The sequence below is a fragment of the Hyperolius riggenbachi genome, chromosome 1, assembly GCF_040937935.1.
Source record: "Hyperolius riggenbachi isolate aHypRig1 chromosome 1, aHypRig1.pri, whole genome shotgun sequence".
Classification (NCBI taxonomy): Eukaryota; Metazoa; Chordata; class Amphibia; order Anura; family Hyperoliidae; genus Hyperolius; species Hyperolius riggenbachi.
Genome location: NC_090646.1, coordinates 374,515,910 through 374,533,223, shown reverse-complemented (window position 1 = coordinate 374,533,223; position 17,314 = coordinate 374,515,910). Strand labels below are relative to the sequence as shown.

Genomic DNA, 17,314 nt, shown 5'->3' with positions numbered 1-17,314 from the left:
CAAAACTGTAATTCCCAACAAAACAATCTGACTGATAATTCATGATGACCGGGACAGCCCGGCAAGACCAAATTCCAGAATCAGTCCCCACAAGACTGGACCCATCAGAACCAGAACCTACAGAACCATGCCCGTCAGCACTACAAGCCTCAGTGTGATACCCATCAGAACCACGACTTCCAGAAAAAAGCCCCCAGAAACTCTCTGAGCGATACCCACCGCCTTCCCGGGACTGTCCAAAAACGCCAAAGCCTTTGCAATGCCCACCGGAACTGTCCCTACCAACACAAAACCCACCGTTGAACCAGTCCAAGGTACCAGGACAAGTTTCCTCAGAGATCTCCCAGAACACTTGGAAGCTCCAAAGAGATCCCCACAGGTCAGAACGCCCCTTAGGCTCACATGGAGAACCATCAAGAACCCCTATGGAACCCAGGGCAACTCTAGAGTCAGGGTCACAAGGACAAACATCAAGATCAGGGTTTTTAGGGACCAGAACCATCTCCGGGCATGCAGGCCAACCGGCAACATCAGAACATGTCTCCACTAGGGAAGCGTGTGAGCACGCCAACACAGACACACTTGGGCACTCTGGCATACGAAGCACATCTGGGCACACCGGCACAAGAGAGACTTCTGGGCATGTCAAGGAACTGCGAACCTCAAAGTCAGTCAAGGTAGGACCGAAACCAGGACTGGGCAAAAAAAAATCATCATGACTAGACTTCACAGTTGCTGGATTCTCACTAAAAAATGCAGGATCAGACTTAGATGTCTCTGATTCCAGCAAAGTTATTAACAAATCATGTTCAGGGGCATTTACAAGACAGGACAAATCTTCTGATGTATGCACCGAACTAGACAGGGTTCCCATAACTTCTTCTGGACTAGACAGAGACTCATCAAATACACTGGATTGGAGCTCATGAAGGGCTGCAAAACAAGTCAGTAGTGCAGCAATCCCCACTGAACTAGGCAAAACTGAGTAACTCACTGGACAGAAAGGGGACTCTGGAACTTCTGCCACACCGGCCAGAGAACCAGAATTTTCCAGGATACAGGGCTGGGTTTCAGAAACACTCATTAACCCGGACTGAAATTCTGAGATTTCTATTATTTTTTCCAGCGAGTCAGAATTATCCATGTTACAGGGCAAGACTTTTGAAACATTCAGAGGACAGGGCTGGAGTTCCTCGGCTGTTACAACACTGGAGAGGGACTCAACAACATCGGTTAAATCAGACTGTGTACAGGGCAAGGTATCCAACACACTTGCTGACAAGGACAATATTTCAATGGCTTCTGCTTCGCTGGGCAGGAATTCATCAAGCTTTATTAGAGCAGACTGTAATTCCAAAACAGCTGCTAGACAAGTGAATATTACTGCAACACCAACTGAGGTAAGCAGTGCCTCAGACTCCTCTGCTAGAGGGTTTGAAGTATCCAAAGTACTGGGTGAAGCATAAGACTCTGTGACCACAGCTTCACTGGACAGGATCACTGAACAGTCCATATTGCAGGGCAAAACCATGGAAGCACCTGCTGGACAGCATAATGATTCTGTGACCTGAGTTTCATTGGAGAGATCTACTGCACAATTCATGGTACAGGGCAAGTTCACTGGAACATTTTCTGAACACGGTAATAATTCTGCGATTTCGGATTCACATAGCAGACGCTCTGAGTTATTCATGAAACTAGAGTGAGGTGTAGAAACAGGAAGATCAAAACACAATGTTTGCGCATCTGAATCACCATTCAATTGTGAAATTGGAAAATTCAGATGCTGGGGTTCTGAGGTTTCTGGACAGGATTGCTGGGACTCGGAAACTGATGTAGTGCATCTATTGGCATCTGCTGGATCAGACAGGAGTTGAACTTTATTAACACAGGTAATTTCTGCAGAAGTGTTTGCAGAGACAGGCAAGATTTTTCTGGTGTCTGTTGCACTGAACAAAGACTCATGAGTACTGGCTAGGCTGGACTCAGAAGTCAGCAGGACCTCTGGATTCTCTGCTGAGAAATTTGTGCAGGGCAAAGTTAAGAAAGTATCAGTGGCTTCTGTTTTACTGGGAAGTAACACTGAGTTATCCATGGTACAGGGTGGAGTTACAGGAACATTCACAAAACATGGCAGGGACTCAGTAACTGGAGAAGTGGGACAGTCTCCAATTGACAGTGTGTCTTCCCTGGTATCAACTGATTGAATCGCATAAAAATCGTCCAAAATCATTTTCCACACATCGATCAATGGAGCCACAAGGTCATACCCACACACACCAGTTTTTATTAGGTTATAGGCAGACTTAATGCATGCATTCAATACTAATTCACTTTTTGCACTGTAAAATTGACAAAATGAACTTGAATCATTCTTCCATTCATTGACCAGAGCTTCCATCTCTCCTTTCTCAAATGGAGGATTCCAAGCATACTTAACAGGCAGATCACAGTTTGCTAATGTGGTTTTGGCAGAAACATACATTGGATTATTTAGCAGGCGATTGGCAGATTTCTTATTCCTAAGGATCTCCAATACCTGTAGCAAGTGTTGAACTGTAGTGTATGCAAATTTCCCTTGCTGCACGAATAAATTGATCTGTTCAATACTCTGTAATATATCCTCATAATCATACTCAGATAATTCTTTTAAACAAAAATCTTTATTTTCCCTAGCCAGTGATGAAAGTTCATTAGTAGTTTCATAAGTCCATTTAACTCCCCTGAAAGACAATTGCATTTCATTATCTGTTAATGGCAGAATCTCATTGCAGGTCTGATGCGCAGTCGCTACAGATAACGATTCTGCAGATTGGACACGTTTCTGGAGGAGAGGGACTTTTTTATAAATTTGTAGAATGGCTAAACATCAATGAGCTGAACATGAAATTTACAGGGGTATGGGGAGGTCAAAAATTGGAGTTCTTGGATCTGACCCTATATGTGGAGGGGAATAGGGTATTGTCAAGAGGATACCGCAAATCCACAGCGACAAATTCTTTACTTTCCTATTCCAGTTATCACCCAAAACATGTCTTGGATGGGATACCCTATAGCCAATTCCTACGATTAAAACGTAACAACAGTAAACAAGATGACTTTCTGGAACAGAGTAGGGAGCTGGCAAGAAGATTTTTAAGTCAGGGGTATCCCCTCTCGTTGTTGGTAGAGGCCTTTAATAAGGCTAATGTGAAAAGAAGGGAGGACCTTTTAAAGATGAAGAAAACTAAAAAGAATCCACCGGGTATGGACCAATCCAGAGGAATGAAAAATAGGGTCCCCTTTATCTTCAACTACTCACCCATGGCCCCTAAGATTAGAGAGGTGGTCAATAAATACTGGACTGACCTGAGGTCTAACCCCACTTGGGGAGGGACCCTGGGTGAACGACCATTAGTCACCTTTCGACGGGCACGCACGATTGGTGATTGGGTGGTCAGTAGTGAGTTCCTGACTAAAAAGGAACCAGACTGGCTTACTGCTATGAGGCCTGCGGGTAACTACCGCTGTCTGAACTGCACTCACTGCCATCAGTTCATCCCAGGTAAATCAATTTCTCTGGGAGGACATACGGTGCCAATTAAAGATTTTATACACTGTGGCTCTAGATTTGCTGTGTATGTGGTAATCTGCCCCTGTGGAAGATTCTATGTAGGAGAAACAACTAGACCCATTAAACAACGATTTCAGGAACATTTTAAATCGATTGAAACTGGGAAGGGGGCAGGCAGATTAAAATCTCATGTGAAGGATGTTCATGAGGGCAATGCTGATTGCCTACGCTTTTGTGGTCTAAAAATTGTGGATACCCCACATAGAGGGGGGGATCGGGAGTTATGTCTACGTAGAGAAGAAGCTAAGCTTATCTCGCAGACTGAGTGTCACGCTTGGAGGTGTAATCTCCACAATCAGCATGCAACACATAAGCTGACGTGAAGGAGGTACACACACCAGCACAAGGAATCAGGATATCCCCAGTTTAGTGGAGGAAAGGACTGACTCCAATAGGAGATTGTGGTGCACAGAGCCGGTGCAGATCCGAACAGCCACAAACAACACTTTCGTAATAACGTCTCAGCGCAAAGTAGCGCTGAGCGCATAAACCAGGACTGAGGAGATCAGGACAGGTAGACAGAATGAACGCTTGCTTAACTAGCCACTACTTAGTGACAGCAAGCGTCCACAATAAAACAGACTGGAATGAGGTAGCCAATGCGTTAGCAGCAATGGCGTGCCTCACAAAGACAGGACAGGATAGTCAGGAAATAGCAGGATCAAGATAGATGAACGTAACACAGATAAATATACAATAAGTATGATTTCCTAGCGTATTACAATTACAGCTATCAATGAAACTATTTGTAACGTCTGACTAACATATGTATATATCGGCAATGAACCGATATATGACATAAGCAGGAACTCTGACTAAGACTGGAGTAATACAGGGAACAGGACTCAGAAGGATTCGCTATCTCTTCGCAGAGATGAACGCAATCCACAAACAGGACCAGGAACAGGATACTACCTTAGCACGGGTGCTCACGATACGCGCAAACTACCAAAGCGTGCTGGAAGGCTGACTGACTGAACACAGGAAATAAACAGTTCGTGTACGTATATATCAGCGACACTGATGTATCAACGTAACACGAATACAAAGAAAATAACAAAATGCGCAAGTATGCGTATATATTGGCGATGAACCAATATATGACACAAGACAAGCAAAGTAACAACTTCTAGAACAAGAGCAGAACTAGGAGGACTCGCTGACCCCTTCGCAGGAGTCAGCGCAGTCCACACGGACTAGGAACGAGGTGGGGCACGGGCAGAGTAACAGACAGAATCTGAGACTATGGTAGCCCATCAAGCATTGCAGGAAGCAGTTCTTTATACTGAGGTCATCCAATGGGAGCAGACCTGCAGATTTCCACACAAGTTAATGGTAATTAATCACAGGCTGACAGCAGGAAAAGGCAGACAATGATATGCAGCCTGCAGGAAAGGGACCGCCCCTCCACTGCAGCAGACAATGTCTGTTTACACAAAAGCACATTAAACTGTCATTAACTTCAGAGCGACTGCAGATGGAATCAGCAACTAGTCTAAGTGCAAACCAAACTATGCAAGAAAATGTATGTAATGACATCAGAACTGCTTGGGTTACAATACCACTGCAGCCAGCAGTAAACGCTGCAGACATGATCATAACACTGAGGCCTGTGGAAGACTGGGACTTAATGAACGCAATGAATTATGGTGCTTTCTTGATAAGCATTAATGCATGTTCCTCTCCTCCCTTTCTTCCTCTTTCTTCCCCCCCCCCCCTCTCTTTCTCTTTCTCTCTCTCTCTCTCTCTCCCTCTCTCCTCCCCCTCCTCCATTGCTCTCCTTCAGACCTTGTTCCCAGAATTAGAGGTATACGTCCTGAGTTGGGCTCCCTTCCTGAGGTTGGGGCCTTTTTGGGAACTTTACTCAGAGTTTCTTAATTTGGTTACGAGTGGGGGTCTCCCCTAGCTACCTTGTATCCCATGGTGGGATGGTTGCCTCTGTTCGCTGGGACCTATGGTCTGGAGGGGTTCCTTAATTTCCTTATTGTTTAACTGCTAAGATCAGGGCAGTTGACGTGTATTGAGTTGGATGTCCAGCTGTCTGCCTCTCCTTATGAATAATGTCTTTTATCCCTCATGGCTTGTACATTTGACTGTTATGTGTATGCTTCGCTATACTGTTTTTTATAATGTTTTTAAATTGGTGCTCTGTATGTTTATCTTTTGTAGGCACGCCGCGCTTCAGGACTGGTCGCCTAGACAACTAGACGCCAGCCCATACTCCCCATCGATACCGCTACGCAAGTTGTAAACAGGGAAGTAGAGGCGGAGTCACCTGACCCTCTGGGGACCAATGAGGCTCTGTCTACTAGACGCTCCCGAAAGGGAGGCGTCAGGAATCCCCGCAGACCAATCAGGCATGGCCTGTCAGACGCTCCCGAAAGGGTGACGTCACTGCCTGCTTGCGAACCAGCGGCTCGGGGCGGGGCTCGTAACTGGGTGCGCGCTTGGCGGTGGGGCGTTCAGGAAGTGCGGTAAGCCTACCCTCCTCTATCTGTAAATGTATTTAATTTTGTTTTTTGCCACTATGTGTGTTATTGTTGCCTCTGAAGAAGCAGTCTTATCTGTGAAACGGCTGTCAGGCTTTTGCACTAATCTGTCGGGGATCTTGGGGATGAATTAAAGGTGTTTTGAACAGCAACTCCTGCTGGCTGGTGCCCGGATTTCTTGTTGCTCTTGTTTGCTACATTCAAAATGAAATCAATCCATTTCACGGAATGGATCAAAATGAACTCAAAGACCCATCCTGCACAACTCTACCAGACAGAAGTCAGACTTGTCATAGATCGTTTGCTACCTATGACTTGTCCATTGCAACAGACAAAATGGAAATGATGAGAACAAACGGGTCATGCTGTGGATAGTTACATCAGATCCGCTGTGACTGTCCATGACACAAGCCTGTTGTAATGTGAACTCAGCTTTTAACCCAACCCATTCACAACCCTATCTAAAGTCACTTATACAAACCGTCTACCTGATATGGAGTGTTTGATCTCAAACCCACTTTTACTGTACCAAGTCTCAAGTAACAATATGTCTGGCTGCTGGCTTCTGAATGGGCTGCGCTATCAAAAAACACAGCAATGATAATGTGAAATATTGCTATGGTTACTGCCAAGGGTGTAGCTGGAAACCATGGGGCCCCATAGGAAAGTTTATTTCGTTTTCTCCGCTCCCCAAAAAAGTAACCTTGTCCCACCCCCCACCCCCCCTACACACACACACACACACACACACACACACACACACACACACACACACACACACACACACACACACACACACACACACACACACACACACACCAGTTTTAGGTAGCCTTTGTTTTTGTTGCCAGAAGTACTCCCAGTATTAGGTAGCCATAAATGACCCTGCCCACATTGGATGGCCAGAGGTGCCCCCAGGATTGGGTAGCCTCTAGTATAGGTAGCTAGAGTTAGACCCCAGTATTATGAATTTCCTGTTAGCCCCTTCAATATTAGGTACCCCTCAGTAGTTGGTAACCAGAGCCCCCATGATTAAGTATTTTGCAGCATAGGTAGCCAAATGTTGCACTTACAGTATAGGTAGCCAGAGGGTTTACAATATAGGTAGGCAGAGAGGCCCCTAGTATTAGGTAGAATCCCCAAGTATTGGTAGCTTGATGTGCAAATCAGTATACCAGTATTAGGTACTCCACAGTAGTTGGTAGCTAGAGGAGCTCCCAATATTAGGTATCCTCCAATAAAGGAAGTAAGAGGGAGCCCCCTTATATAGGTAGCCAGAAACAGCACTTTAGTACAGATAGCCAAAGTGGGCTGCAGTATTAGGTAGAAGTTTCCGGTATAGGTAGCTGGAGCTGCAAACCAAGTATTATAGTATTCGATACCTCCCAGTAGTTGATAGCCGGCTGGGCCACCAGTATTAGATAGCCTTCAGTATGTAGCCAGTGGGAGCCCCCCCTTCCCCCAGTATAGGTAGCCAGAAGCAGCTCCCAGTATAGATATTCAGAGAAGCCACCAGTATAGGTATTTAAAATGGCGCTCAGTATTAGGTAGTCCCCAGTGTAGGCAGCCTCTGCTCTTTGCATTGCCTTATTAAATGAACTTACCTTATGGCTTTACCATAAGGTAAGTGTTATTTTTCTTTTTCTGCCAGTATTTTTGCTCCAGTTTTTTACATTAGGATTCCCAGAAGGGTTCCCCCTGAAGGGTCAGACTTAATGGAAACATTCTCACACATCCTTGTTGAGGATTTGAACTTCCCTTGCAATGAATGGAGAAAACTGTTACGTATCACATGTATCATACTTTCCAGATGTGCTACAAAGAGTTCTGATGATGGCACATGGAAAGAATTCATTGAATTAAGTGATACTCCTAGAAAACACTCTCTATGTAGACTGCTGATTTTCTTTGTCTTATGACAAAATGAGTTACATTACATATCTGCATCTGCCTTACGTTCAATGCAACTCATTTCACACATCCTTCAGCCTACCGCTGTCGTTGGCAACTCATTTTGGCACTGGGGTATTGCTGCGCAAAGACCATATATGCATGAACAGCAGGGGTTTTTTTCTTTCAAATTCCTGCGCAAGTAATGCGGCTCACATTTTTTAAATTACGAGCAGTTGAGTGTGTTGCCATCAATGAACTGTTTGATTTCATTTTGACGTATAATGTGAGAAACAAAATGCCCTGGTTAGTTTGGAAAATACGTTTCCTAATACAACTGAGGAATTTCAAATTCACTCTCTCAGAAAGTCTGTTATCATCCAATTATAGTATACCCTGCAAATGTTCATCTAATTAAATTATTGTTAAAGGGTCACTTGTGGAAAAACTGTACATTTTAAAATACATGTCTACGCATGTGTATAAGATGTCAATTTTTCCTAGCGTAACATGCACTGTAAATGTCTTTCTTTCAATGTAGCTGCCACTTACAGTAAGTCTGATGGTTGACCCCTTACCGACAGGTTTTGGACTAGTCCATCTCCTCATGATCAAGTAGGCTGGCCATCTAACATCTCTGTCGAGAATAAAAGAAAACTTTAAGTGGGATTATACTCCCAAAAATTAAATCTCACTAACTACTCTTAGTTACATAAAAGAACATTTGAAAGCATTACCACGGATTCCCTGTGTGCAAAACCTATACTGAATCTTCACAGCAGAGTAGGGGAAGCTTTCTTCTGACTGAAGCCTAAGCTTCTGACTGAAGCCAAACCTGTTGTCATTTCCTCCCTTTCTCTTTTTTTTTCTCATAAACCAATCTGCTCCATTTAATGAAATCGATCCGATTTTTGGATCGAGCCTGTCAATCTGATCGGATTGGTTAGGAGATTTTTGTCTGTTAGTGGTCCCAAATGATTGTTTCCGATCAATGATCATACGTTTAATTTGAAACTATCGTGCACCAAATTGTATTGTTAGTGGCCACCTCTGTGAGAATAATTTAGCCCAAAGTTACAAAATACAGTAATCAGTAGGGCACAATCAAAGTTAGAACAACCACAAGGTCATTTTTTTTGTCATCTTACAGGTTTTATCTTACAAAGTCCCACCAAATTTAATGGAAAAGAACAGTATTTTTTTGTTCTCTGAAATTTGTAATGATGACTGGAAAAACGATAATCCTGATATCCAAGTGTCCTCTGCTACAGGCAGCCTTTGTGTCCTGTTCCCTTAGGAAAATGTCACTCAAGAAGACCAGCATTTCAGAAACATGATGGTTATCTCATAAAAATGTAAGATTTCTGCCAATTTCATAATTACAATGACCATAATAACAGGATATCTTTTCAACAACACAAGGATGATTTTTAGACTTCAAGATAAAGGGTTACGGAGAGTGTGTGGGAAAGTCCGAGTGATGATTTGTATCAGGCGTGGGTTAGTGATAGGCATACAGGTAATGGAAGTGTAAGGATTTGTACAGTTAAATTAATCCTAGGAAGAGTTTCTAGGTTTGACGAAGGAAAAACTGTCCCTATTTTAAGAGTACAGTCCATCTAGTGGAAGAAAATCTGAAACAGGTGGTTTCCAAGCGCCGAAACTAGATGCAGCCATAGCAGTAATGTTATACTGCGCGCGGCGTGTAAGGATAATTTGCGTTCCAGTGATCGATTCGCAGATCCCTAATTACATCTCTCTCTGAGTTGTGACAACTTGGAGGGGGAATAGTATTTTACGCCACCAGGGATTTGAGCGGCAGCAGGGAGGGCCGTCATTCACCGACGGCGTACATATACTTGCGCAGAAAATCACCCTCTCATGCTTTGCTTCTCTGTTGTCCCTCTTTTAGATCTCATATTCAAATTTATATACATATGTGCTAAAAAAAAGTGTTTATAGTGGGCTTAAAGCATAAGCAAATCTACCTGTGACGTCTTATCACACAGATAATTCCATACATACCTTTTATTTTCACATTTCAACCTGTTTTCAAAAGTGTATCAAATATTTTGCCGAAGCCCAAGCGGGTCTGTGCTACTGTGCAGGTGCAATACAGCTGCGCACCTGCTATCTTCAGGATCTCAGCGCTGGAACGGCCTGGCATAGGAGGATGTATGGTAAGTATCAAAATGTTAGGTTGCAAATCTCACAGGTTTGCTTTAAAGGAAACCAAACAACACCTTTTTTTTCTGGTTACTAATAGTTATAGGAGATGCCATGTGCCCCCCCCCCCCCCTCCCCTTCTAGTTGCCCATTATTTATCCACAGGGAAGGTATGAAGATAGCATCTGGGGCTTCTGTAAACTCTTGGTGCTTCCTCAACGGGTTGTGAAGGATTGAAGGTCATGGTAAAGCTACTTTAGGGCTGGACAATGCCATCTTGTAACCTCATAGAAATTCTTTGCCCATAAAATTCAGGAAAAACAATGACCCCAGAAGTTGCAGGATGCTGACCTCAAATACACTGTCCTGGTCCTTCTTGAAGAGCAGATACATTGTATGTATAATGGTGCACAGAGTGGACAGAGCATGCACTGCTCCTCTGTATTCTATTCCACTTCCATGGAATGGAACCCATCCAAAGCAGGGATAATACTAGTGTAGATCGAACAGTGTTCGCCACTGTTCGGGATTCAGCAAATTTTGTGGTGTTCGAGTTTGCAGCAAACACCATCTGAACACCTCAGTGTCCGTGATGGATGCTCGGCCACGTGGCTCGAACTTGTCCTTGGCCAAACGTTCGGCCGAACGTGGGCGTACGTTTGGTCGAACGCGCGTCTCTCGTGTGATTGGCCGAGCGGGTCACGTGTTCGGGTGCATAAATACCCGACCTCCGCTGTGAGCAGCACTCCCAACAACAGCAACAGCCAACGCCCCACACAAGTTATAACATCCACTCCAGCAGCCAGTGATCAGCAGCAGCCCTCCCCAGACGAGAGCGCTGTGTCCCTCGGTCCGGTGCCAGGGCGATTATTCAGGGCTGCCATTGAGGAGATCATGGGGCCTGATGTGGAGGAGGAGGTTGGGCTCAGGCCAGCATCCCAAGTTAATGTTGAGGACGATGAGAGGTCTGTGTCTGGGGATGTTGGGGTGGCAGAGGTGGTGGGGGGAAAGGAGAAAAGTTCTATGATGATGATGATGATGATGATGATCGGGACGATCTGTATGTGCCTCAGACCCCAGAAAACATGTTGTATCGTGTGTTTAGGTACTAAAATCTGCGTTCCCACTGCCCGGGTCCACGGATGCATATAATTTTTGGGCAGCACTATCAAACTGTGGTACTATCAGTGAGCTGCCATGGTCCTTCTGTGCTGCCGCACTGACCGTCCACTTTGTCCAGTGCCAGCATTACATGATCACGTGGTCGGCAAAATCACCCGAAGTCTGAAAAATGCCGTTGCCTGCAAGGTTCACCTCACCACTGACACCTGGACGAGTGCGTTTGGCCAGGGTCGGTACATCTCCCTTACGGCGCACTAGGAGAACCTTGTGGAGCCTGGCAGCGACTTCTCACCCGCTATGGCACAGGTGTTGCCAATGCTGCAAATTGCCGGACCTGCTTCCCTGCGAGTCAATGACAACAGCGACCTCTCTGGCTCCTCCTCCTCCACCGCCTCTCCAAGCTCTACCTCATCCGGCATCGCTAACCCAGCAACAGGAGCGTGGAAGCAGTGTAGCACAGCTGTTGCCATGCGTCAGCAAGCTTCAAGCCTTACTGAAGCTGATCTGCATTGGAGATAAGCAGCACACAGGTGCAGAAATTTGGAAGGCAATCAAGGAACAGACCCAGTTGTGGCTGGCACCGCTGCACCTGGAACCAGGCATGGTTGTGTGTGATAATGGGAGCAATCTCATTCATGCCTTACAGTTGGCAAAGCTGAGACACATCCCTTGCCTGGCCCACGTTCTGAACCTAGTTGTTCAGCGGTTCCTGAGGACATACCCAAACGTGGCGGATCTTCTGCTGAAGGTGTGGCAAGTGGCCAAACATTTCTGAAAGTCCAGTGCCGCTTCGGCCGCACTCACCAAGTTGCAGCAGCGCTTCAGTTACGCCTGCATTTTGTTGCCATGCTAGGCCTGGGTTGTGTCACAAAGCATGGCCTTGCTCTCCTGTAGTACCTTCTCTTCCATCCTGTGTGCTGGGTTAGCGTTGCCGCTCTCTTTTTAAGGAATATCTCATTCTACTATATTTATCACTGCGTGGCGACAAAATGCTTTGCAGTACGCATGCATTTTGTCGCCATGCCAGGCCTGGGTTGTGTCACAAAGCGTGGCCTTGCTCTCCTGTAGTACTTCCTCTTCCATCCTGTGTGCTGAGTTAGCGTTGCCACTCTCTTTTTAAGGAATATGTCATTCTATTATATTTATCACTGCATGGCGACAAAATGCTTTGCAGTACGCATGCATTTTGTCGCCATGCCAGGCCTGGGTTGTGTCACAAAGCGTGGCCTTGCTCTCCTGTAGTACCTCCTCTTCCATCCTGTGAGCTGGCTTAGCCAGCACACAGGATGGCAGAGCGGGCACAGGAGAGCAAGGCCACGCTTTGAGACAAAATCCAGGCCTGGCATGAGGACAAATTGCATGCTTAACCACTTGAGGACCCACCCTTTACCCCCCCCTTAAGGACCAGCGTTATTTTTTGTGATCTGTGCTGGGTGGGCTCTGCAGCCCCCAGCACAGATCATGTTTCATGCAGAGCGATCAGATCGCCCCCCTTTTTTTCCCCCTATGGGGATGGTGTGCAGGGGGGGTCTGATCGCTCTGGTGGGCAGGCTTGTTGCGGGGGGGGCACCTCAAAGCCCCCCTCCGCGGCGAAATTCCCCCCTCGCTCTCCTACCTGCTCATCCCCGGTGATCGGGGCTGCACAGGATGCTATCCGTCCTGTGCAGCCAGTGACAGGCTGTCCCCTGTCACATGGCGGCGATCCCCGGCCGCTGATTGGCCGGGGATCGCCGATCTGCCTTATGGCGCTGCTGCGCAGCCGCGCCGTACAATGTAAACAAAGCGGATTATTTCCGCTTGTGTTTACATTTAGCCTGCGAGCCGCGATCGGCGGCCCGCAGGCTATTCACGGAGCCCCCCGCCGTGAATTGACAGGAAGCGGCTGCTTCCTGATTAATTAGCCTGCAGCCGACGACGCAGAACTGCGTCGCTGGTCCTGCAGCTGCCACTTTGCCGACGCACGGTATAAGCGTGCGGTCGGCAAGTGGTTAAAGGAATGCACTTTGTCACCATGCTTTGAAAAATATAATAACATTGAAATATTCCTGAAAATGGCACCGGCAACACGTTGCCGGTGCCATTTTCAGGAATATTTCAATGTTATTATATTTTTCAATGCATGGCGACAAAGTGCATTGCTTTCAGTATCCAATTTGGCCTCACGCAAGGCCTGGGTTGTGTCTCAAAGCGTGGCCTTCTCCTCCTGCACCTCCTCTTCTATCCTGTGTGCTGCGAGGTTAGCGTTGCCGGTCCCATTGGTAGTACTACGACAGCTTTCAAGGATCTCAATTGCCCCCCCCAACTATTTCCAAGCCATTTTGCAGAAGTTTCCCTCATTTTTTAAGGTTTTTCTGGCCTGCAAAGCAGAAATATTCGGGTCCCCATTGACTTGCATTGAGTTCGGAATTTGGCCCGAACATGCCGAATATCGCGCGACGTTCGACCAAACCGAACCGAACCCGAACATTTTGGTGTTCGACCAACACTAGATGATACACACATTGTCATGTATTCATTTAACAATTAAAGAGCAGTGAATGTGTACATTGTTGACTCACTTGCATGACACTGGCGTGTGAAACAGAATACTGTGTGTAACGATTGTGGAACTTTCTCCATGATCAGCGCACAACGCGGGCACAACGCAGGCACCCAGCAAAAGGTGCTACGCACCTGTAGAGGGAAATTCCTGTCGGCAGATGGCGCTGGGGAGTGCAGAGGAACCAATCCTCTGTACCTCCACAAGTGCCAGACAGGAATTGTATGAAGCGCAGAAAGCAATCGCAAGAGAGGCGATTGCGAATGAGAGCGAGCAAAGGGACAGGTTGTATGTGTGTGCGCCAATCCAGTCGCCACCCCGCGACCGCGCACACACAACAGCAGATATGAAATAGGAACGCGATCGCGAGAGGTGCGATCGCCAGACGTGACACAAGGCAGATCAGAATAGAATACGAGGGTAGCAAAGGCACAGCAATTAATACAATGAGAAGATGCGGAAAATAACAAACGCTAGCTAACCGCGAACACCGCACTCATTCGCAACAGTGCACGCGGTTATGCGCGGTCTCCACGTGATAAGCACAATAGAGACAAGCACGCCTAACTAACCATCGACAGACAAACATGAAACAGAGGACGCGAGCGCTTGCTTAACGGTTACCTCACCGAGCCTCCAGCAAGCGTAGCAGACAAGACAGACACACGAAAACAGGGACAAGCGAGAGATAGGATCCAGGTACAGAGTAGCAGAACAGAAGGATCCCCAGCGCTAGCAAAAAGTGTCTAGCGCGATCCCAGAAGATAGAACAGAAGGATCCCCTGCGCTAGCGAGAAGTAGCTAGCGCGATCCCAGGAGACAGAACAGAAGAGATAGCTGGTAGCAACCGCTGCACCAGCTATACTCCAAGAACGGAGATCAGAACCATTTCCTGTCGACCACCGTGGGACAGGACAATGGCAACAGGCAAGACAAGACAGAACAGGCAATACAGATAATACAACCTGACTGGGCTAGAAGGGGAGCCTAAAGCAACCCCCAGGAATTAACTATACTAGATAGCAATGGCTGACACTCCAACAGTGTCCATCAGGAACAGACCATGGAAGGGAAATGACCAGCAAAGCCTTCTGGGAAACATAAAGCTCTTATAGTGCCAGTCATCAAAGAAGGCAGGTAGGGGATTTGCATAACGAATGTATGCAAATTCCCCAGCAAGAGAACAGACCAGAAACTTGCAATAGAAAGACAGGTCTCTGTTCCAGAGACCTGCAGCCCACAGACTAGAGGAATGGACAAACAGCTGTCTGCCTGTGCAGCCAGCTGAGCGGATCATCACACTGTGGTTCTAAGCTCTTCTAATGGTGCCCATACACATTACAATTAAAAAGTTTGATTTTCCAGTTTATTCAACCAATATGATCAAATACAGTGAACATCGAAAATAATATTTTTTTCGATCAAGAAAAAAAGGAACGATTATTCAGTTTTTTCTATAAAAATCTGATTGGACATGTTGGAAAAATCTGAATGATAGTTTGTTAAATTGTTTAGTGTATGATAGGTTGTAATAAACCAACTATTTGTTTATAGTGAATTAATTTTCTTGGATTGTTCGTGTATGGTACCTTGAAAATAATTTTAAAAACTATTTCACCAGAATAATCAATTGAATTTCTCTGATTGAAAAAAATAAAAAAAATGTAACGTGTAGGGACATCATAAGAGTGAGAAATAATCTGTTAATGGGCTTGATTCACTAAGACAAATAGCATGCCTTATCAAAGTTAACACCTTATCAGAGTAGCATAGCGAGTGCTACGAACCCACAGGGGCCCGAGGCAGGACGAGTGAAGCTCTTATCATTGCCAATTATCAGGCATAAGTTTGCTATGCTACTCTGATAAGACGTGTTAACATTGATAAGGCATGTTATCTCTGATAAGCAGGGGCGTCGCTAGCCCTATTTTGGGGGGCACGTGCCCCCAATCTGTCCTGGGGTGCCCCAGATCTCTTCCCCATGGGTGCATGGCACTGCACGCTGTCCCCTCCTAGCCGCTGCTGCCCCCCTGGCTGTCCCCGCGGCCAGAGCTTCAGACCTCGATCAGTGGGCGACCAGACACAACGGGCGCTAGGACCTAGCGTACAGCGCTGATATGCGGAAGTGACATCACTTCCGCACATACAGCGTGGTGCGTCCGGCGCCCGCTCTATCTGGTCGGGTCGCCTGCGGCGCTGATTGAGGTCTGCTGGCTGCGAGGTAATGGGGGTCCCTGTCACTCACTACCTAACGGGGGGGGGGGGGGCGCTTGTCACTCACTATCTAAAGGGGGTCCCTGTCACTATCTAACGGGGCTCCCTGTCACTATCTAACGGGGGTTCCTGTCACTCACTATCTAACGGGGGTCCCTGTCACTCACTGTCTAACGGGGGTCCCTGTCACTCATTAACGGGGGTCTCTGTCACTCACTAACTGGGGTCCCTGTCACTCACTAACTGGGGTCCATGTCACTCACTAACTGGGGTCCCTGTCAGTCACTATCTAACGGGGCTCCCCGTCACTATCTAATGGGGGTCCCTGTCACTCACTATCTAACAGGGGTCCCTGTCACTCACTATCTAACGGGGGTCCATGTCACTCACTAACTGGGGTCCCTGTCACTCACTAACTGGGGTCCCTGTCACTCACTAACTGGGGTCCCTGTCACTCACTAACTGGGGTCCCTGTCACTCACTATCTAACGGGGTCCCTGTCACTCACTATCTAACGGGGGTCCCTGTCACTTACTATCTAATGGGGGTCCCTGTCACTCACTAACTGGGGTCCCTGTCACTCACTAACTGGGGTCCCTGTCACTCACTATCTAACTGGAGTCTCTGTCACTCACTATCTAACATTGGTCCCTGTCATTCACTATCTAACGGGGGTCCCTGTCACTCACTATCTAACGGGGGTCCCTGTCACTCACTATATAACGGGGGTCCCTGTCACTCACTACCTAACGGGGTCTCTGTCACTCACTATCTAACATTGGTCCCTGTCATTCACTATCTAACGGGGGTCCCTGTCACTCACTATCTAACGGGGGTCCCTGTCACTCACTATCTAAAGGGGGTCCCTGTCACTATCTAACGGGGCTCCCTGTCACTATCTAATGGGGGTCCCTGTCACTCACTATCTAACTGGGGTCCCTGTCACTCATTAACTGGGGTCCCTGTCACTCACTAACTGGCGTCTCTGTCACTCACTAACTGGGGTCCCTGTCACTCACTAGCTGGGGTGCCTGTCACTCACTAACTGGGGTCCCTGTCACTCACTAACTGGGGTCCCGGTCACTCACTATCTAACAGGGTTCCCTGTTACTCACTACCTAACGGGGAGGGGGGGTGCCTGTCACTCACTATCTAAAGGAGGTCCCTGTCACTATCTAACGGGGCTCCCTGTCACTATCTAACGGGGGTCCCTGTCACTCACTATCTAACGGGGGTGCCTGTCACTCACTATCTAACAGGGGTCCCTGTCACTCACTAACT

The 17,314-nt window shown here is 46.9% G+C and overlaps 1 long non-coding RNA gene across 1 annotated transcript in view; it reads right to left on the bottom strand.

The window, feature by feature from the left end:
• LOC137516109 (uncharacterized) overlaps positions 1-17,314 on the bottom strand; it is a 122,892-nt gene that overhangs the window by 72,577 nt on the left and 33,001 nt on the right. The window contains exon 2 of the long non-coding RNA XR_011020535.1: positions 8,545-8,629. This is a non-coding gene — a long non-coding RNA (uncharacterized lncRNA). The remainder of the gene's footprint in view (positions 1-8,544; positions 8,630-17,314) is intronic.